Source organism: Octopus bimaculoides, chromosome 1 (genome assembly GCF_001194135.2).
Source record: "Octopus bimaculoides isolate UCB-OBI-ISO-001 chromosome 1, ASM119413v2, whole genome shotgun sequence".
Classification (NCBI taxonomy): domain Eukaryota; kingdom Metazoa; phylum Mollusca; class Cephalopoda; order Octopoda; family Octopodidae; genus Octopus; species Octopus bimaculoides.
In genome coordinates this window covers 114,410,775-114,416,849 of record NC_068981.1, presented here as the reverse complement: position 1 = coordinate 114,416,849, position 6,075 = coordinate 114,410,775, and positions in this window count along the sequence as shown.

The window sequence follows — 6,075 nt, the reverse complement described above, 5'->3', positions numbered from 1 at the left end:
TAAAAGGTGCGTAACATCAATGCTACTCAGACAGTAAGAAAATCTGTTGATTGCTGATGAGGACAGCGACACATGCTGATACTATAATGATAGTAGACACTGTAGCAGTAATGCAGGTGATAATGGTGAATGGAAAAAGATACAGAATAAGAGTGTGTGTGTGTGTGTGTGAGAGAGAGAGAAAGAGAGAGAGAGAGAGATAAAGAGAGAGAGACAGAGAGGGTGGATTGAGGAATACAGAAAGTAAGACACGATTTTTTAAAAAATGAGAGGCTGTTTGATGTCACTGTCTCTTTAGTAATCTCATTTTTTTCATAACCTCTATATCTCTATCTCCATCCATATCTTTCACTATTCACTTTTTCCAAACCAACACCAATTCTGCCGTCACCGCCGCCCCACAGCCAATGTTATTTTCTTCACCACTGTCATTATCATAAGAATCAACAATTTTATGTGTGTATATGCATGCGTATATGTGTAGACTTGTGTGTATTTTGTGCAGACCATTCATGTACATGTGATTTTATATTTTAGCTCGTAAGATTTAAAAAAGGAAAAGTATTAAAGATGGAATGTCAGATAGTAACATCTTCACTATTAAAAAACATACCATAAATATTATCACTCATATCATATTTGAATTATTACCAAACTATAGTTTACTTATTTACTAAATCAAGGCAGTACTTTAGGTAAATAAGAAATTCATCAAAGCATTATGAAGGAAAATACAGGTAATTATAACCGACAGGGTAGTTGTTTATAGCTGACGCAGTACCACAGTACTGCAAATAATAATCCTTTCTACTATATGCACAAAGCCTAATATTTGGGGGAGAGAGAACTAGTCGATTTCATCGACCCTGCTGTTTTACTGGTACTTATTTTATCGGCCCAAAAAAAGATGAAAGGCAAAGTCGACCTCGATAGAATTTGAACTAATAATAATAATAATAATAATAATAATACTTTCTATTATAGGCACAAGGCCTGAAATTTGCGGGGATGCAGTAAGTCGATCACATCGACCCCAGTGTTCAACTGGTACTTATTTCATGGACTCCGAAAAGATAAAAGGGAAAATCGACCTCGGCAGAATTTGAATTCAGAACAGGCGAAATACCGCCGAGCATTTTGCCCGGCGTGCTAACGATTCTGCCAACCCGCTGCCTTAATAATAATCCTTTCTACTATAGGCACAAAGCCTGAAAATTTGGGGGAGGAGTTAAGTCGATTACATGGACCTCAGTACTCAACTGGTACTTATTTGAAATTAATAAATGTCTCTTCTTAAAAAGTCTGTAAACTTCTGGAATGCACCTTGTAATATTGTTTTCTTCCAATGTCGGTATCTTTTATTAAAGTTTAGTATTAGTAAGTTTTCTTAAGAACTAAAATTTTGGATCTATCTGAAAAAAAAAAAAAAAAATGAGATAAAAAAAATGATTTTTAAACTTTCAAAATTATTATTACTTGCGGTTCGCATTAAAGCATTTATGGAAATGTGCTCTCCGTAGTAAGTGATTCACAGCCTTTATAGCGTAGTAAGTTTCACATTTAAAATTTTTTCGAGATATTATAATCTCCATAACTTCTGCCCAATTTAATGAGCAGTAGTACTTCATTTCTGGATGAGATGATGTGGTCCAGAATAATACAAAAGTACTGTTTATGTGGAAAAACTTGCTCAATAAGGAAAAGGATATAAATTTGTTTCCCTTGGTCTTATATAAATTAAATACCTCCGAAAGTATGAAAATCTTTCGAAAATACTACTTCTATATTTTGTTTGTATGTTGTATGCTTTTATTCCTTTTGGAGAAGAAATGGTCTACTGTGGCTTTGTTTTCAAGGATTCTGGAAACTGTATGCTAATATATAATTTTTGTTTGCATAATTTGAAACTGCGATTAATATTTTGTTAATATTCTTCCGCTAAATAATATTCCAATTATACCTCTCCTATTTAAACTTCATATTTTGTGAGAAATCTGGCATTTATGTTTTCTGGAATTTAGTTTCAAGTAAAATAGAAATCAGACCATAAATCATGCTAACGAAGAACTTCTATTTTGTTTTATGCACTGATAGGTTCATAGGCGAATGTTGACTTCTTTCATAGGCACAGTTTCATATATATATTATAGTTAATAAAAAGCTCTTTACTTCGTGCTTTGATAACGAAAATTTGGGATGTTACTGAAATGATTTCATATGAAAATAAAAATATTTACTGAATATAACTCTATTTGACACTTTAAAGAAACACTAAACTACTATTTCTTAAATGAAATGGAATGTCGTCACTTTCCTTAATCGCATTATTAGTTTGAGTGAAGTGAAATAGTTGCTTCTGACAATGGAAGTTGTGTTGTCTCTTTTTGGCTCTACGTTCGACACTCACTGCAAAAGAATATTGATTTCTTTTGAAAAGTTGGAAGGTTAAGCTGTGCAAGTGTTTGGTGCTGTACTATTGCTACTGACAAACCGACAAAGTATTGATTTCTATTAGTTAGACAACAGTTTTATGTTTATAAGGAAAAGTAAATTGAAAATCGGGCGATGTTGGTGTAAGTGAAATGAAATAGATTTGATTCGGAAATCTAAACCACGTAGGGCTCTCAATCGACATTCGTCGATATTGACAACTGAATTCACAGAAACACACACACACACACACACACACACACACACGCACACGCACACGCACACACACACAGATGGATAGATAGATAGATAGATAGATAGATAGATAGATAGATAGATAGATAGATAGATAGATAGATATCCAAGCATGGCTGCGTGGTAGGCGCAGGCATAGTTGTAAAGTCAAGAATCTCGCTTTGCAACCATGTTTCGAGTTCGGTCCCACTGTGTGATATCTTGGACTAGTTTCTTCTGTTATCAATACCTTTTAAGTGAATTTTGCAAACGTAAACTGTGAGGAAGCGGGTCATATATCGGTATATCATGTGTGTGTGTGTCTGTGTGTTTGTATGCGTGTGCGTTTGTGTGTATGTGCGTTTGTATTTGTAGTTTGCTGTGTTTGCCCATTTCACTCAACATCTAGTGTTGGTTTGTTTACGTTCCGTAACTTAGCGGTTCAGCAAAAGATACCGATAAGATAATTATCCCCCCCCCAAAAAAGTGCTGGGGTCGAATTTTTTCAGTCAAACCCTTTAAGGCAGTGCCTCAGCACGGCCCCTATCCAATTACTGAAACAACTAAATGCTGAAAGATAAAATAAAATTTCTCACGGCACTTGAAATTTAAAAGAAACTATTGTGGAAGCATTTATATTAATGCTTCTAATTCGAAATTGATAAAATAATGTAACAAACAAGGGCTAGGCTCTATTTTATCGACTAATGCCTATTAATGTGTCTCCTTAGTCAAAGCTCTCTTACCAGACAGATGAATCTAACAAGAGTACAGACGTTTGTTTATAGAAGTCAACAAACAAACTATTTGCTGGAACGTACTCATGTCTGCTAAACATAATAACTCATGTGGTGCCCACAGAAATGGGAGAATTCAAACCAAAACAAAACTGTTCATTCTCAATATATCCTGGCAGATTTGAACATGAATATCTGTTCGCTTCTGTTTTCATCCTCTCTTTATAAGATGTGAATTCATAACTCACGCGATTCACCGGTGTAAGGGGATTGAGAAGACATACTGCGGGGCCCAAAGACTCTCTACACAGATGAGTCACATGTGTTATGAACACTCATCGTCTAAAGGGAAGCGATGTTAATCTTTGATGAAAAACATGCTCGAATCTGTCAGGATGTATTGAGAAGGAATAGATGCGTTATTGTATGCATCCGCCTGTTCTGCGTGCACCTCATCTGTTATAATTATTGGTATTATTATTCAGAATATACTGAAATGATGGGGAAATTTTATCCAAAAACCGCAAGTAAAAAAGAAAAGAATGATTGTACCCGATCAAGAATTTCTAGAAATCGATATTAGCTCCACAACTATTCTACGAAGGCATATCTCACACAGTTAGTCACAATATCAATCAGCTAAGCAGTAACTTGACAATTTTTGTCCTACGGGGAAAAAAAATGAAAATAGCCAGTTAACCTATGCCCTGCATATTCAATCAATAAGTGGACTGACAAAACTACAGTTAACTTTCTTAAGATTCACTTTGTTAAGTATCTACTTTATGTTGGTTTTATTTCGAAAGATTAGACCAGCTTTCGTTCTGTGATTTACATCAAAGAATGAAATTTATGATCAAAACGAATTTTATTTTATCTTTAATCTCTCCACCATAATTTATTTAAATATCTCATATGTAAACTGTAGTCTTCCGGATTTATTAGATAGTTTTAAGCTAAAATATAGCCCATAGCATAATAAAGACGAAGAGTCTCAAAGAATAAACTCTCTTATTTTGAAGGAAATTGTTGCTAGCTAGTGATAGCAAGGTCGATAATATGTTGAAATATCTTTACTGCTTAATATCTATGGCCAAATAGCTCAGTATGCTTCACATCAAATAAACATCATCAAATAGTTATTAGAAATGCTGACAGTACGAGTAGTGACTAAATAAGAAATGTTTTATTAGTTTACAATATTGAGATCAAGTTGTGATAAAAACCTAGAGGGGTGTATACTACCCTTAAAATAACGTGAACGATTCATATTCCTTTTCACAAATCTGAAACACCATTTTTGTTCGTGGAAAAGGCTATAGAATATCAATAGATAAGTTACAAAACAATATACATTTCTAGTTTTCAGAGTTACGGTTGAAACACAACTTTTGAAATAATTTAATAATAATTAAATCTGACTGATAGCTATAAAGGCGCCCGATAATAAAACAGCACTACGTTATTTTATTTCGTCCTTTTAATAACACATTTGTCATATATGTACAGTCAGGAGTGCAGATGTACATACTGAAATGCAAAAAAAAACCAAAAAACAACAACCAAATAATGAACTGAAAGTTAGGTAATTGCGTTTATTTAGGCTACACGAAACTTATGAGATCAACGTATTGTCTATCGAAAGAGTGCTCTGTGGTACAAGTAAATGCCGATTAAATCATTTCAAACTTTTCCGATTTCCCTTATCAAAACAGTTAGAACTTGTGCAACAACGTGACATATAAGTTGTCACCTGAGAAGAGGACTTTTATGCCCAAGAAAGAGAGTGTATTTGATAGAAATTGTTGAAATACATATGTACTTCATATGAGTAGCAAATTGTGGAGGATGGTACTCACTGTACATGGATCTAGTTAGTTTGAATCACAAAATCAGCCCCCTTTTAAAACGACATGAAACAATCTGAAAATTTGTCATATTAAACATTCATTTCTTATTTAGGATCTAGTTTGGTTCACTCACAAAATCTGCATTTTTTTCAAGGAAGTAAAAAATCTGAAAATTGGTTATCTTGATGCAGTTTTCCACGCTTATTCCTATGAAACTATGAACTTCAAAAAAATTTGACACACAAATTTTTATTTTTAATTCGTGGTTTTAAAATACAGACGGTTCGAATCTACCAGTCATTTCTCTTTATAATTTCCAGATAATTTTTTAAATACTTCAAACTCAAAAGTGCGTAAATATATTTACTCGAAACAGCAGTTAAAAATTAAGGAAATAAAGTTTTGGGCGATCTCTTCTTATGACTGACTTTTATTCCATTATTCTAAAATCTGAAACTTATACATTTACATGTATAAATGCATTCAGAAACATACAAATAAATACACACACACACACACACACACACATTTTTACAGAGTTAGTTTTATACCCATTCTTGTATATATATAAATATTTCGACATATACACAACTGTGCCCCAAAGATTTGCTTCTTCATAAACGTGAGAAAATTAAATACTTATTTTCTACAAATATGCTTCAGATCATATAGATTCCGATTAAATTGGAATTCATTGTGAAAACCATTTGTCCCTACAGGAATTTTAGAAAATTCACACCATTAGGCTTTGTTGTGTGTATATATATATATATATATATATATATAAACACACACACACACACACACACACACACACACACACA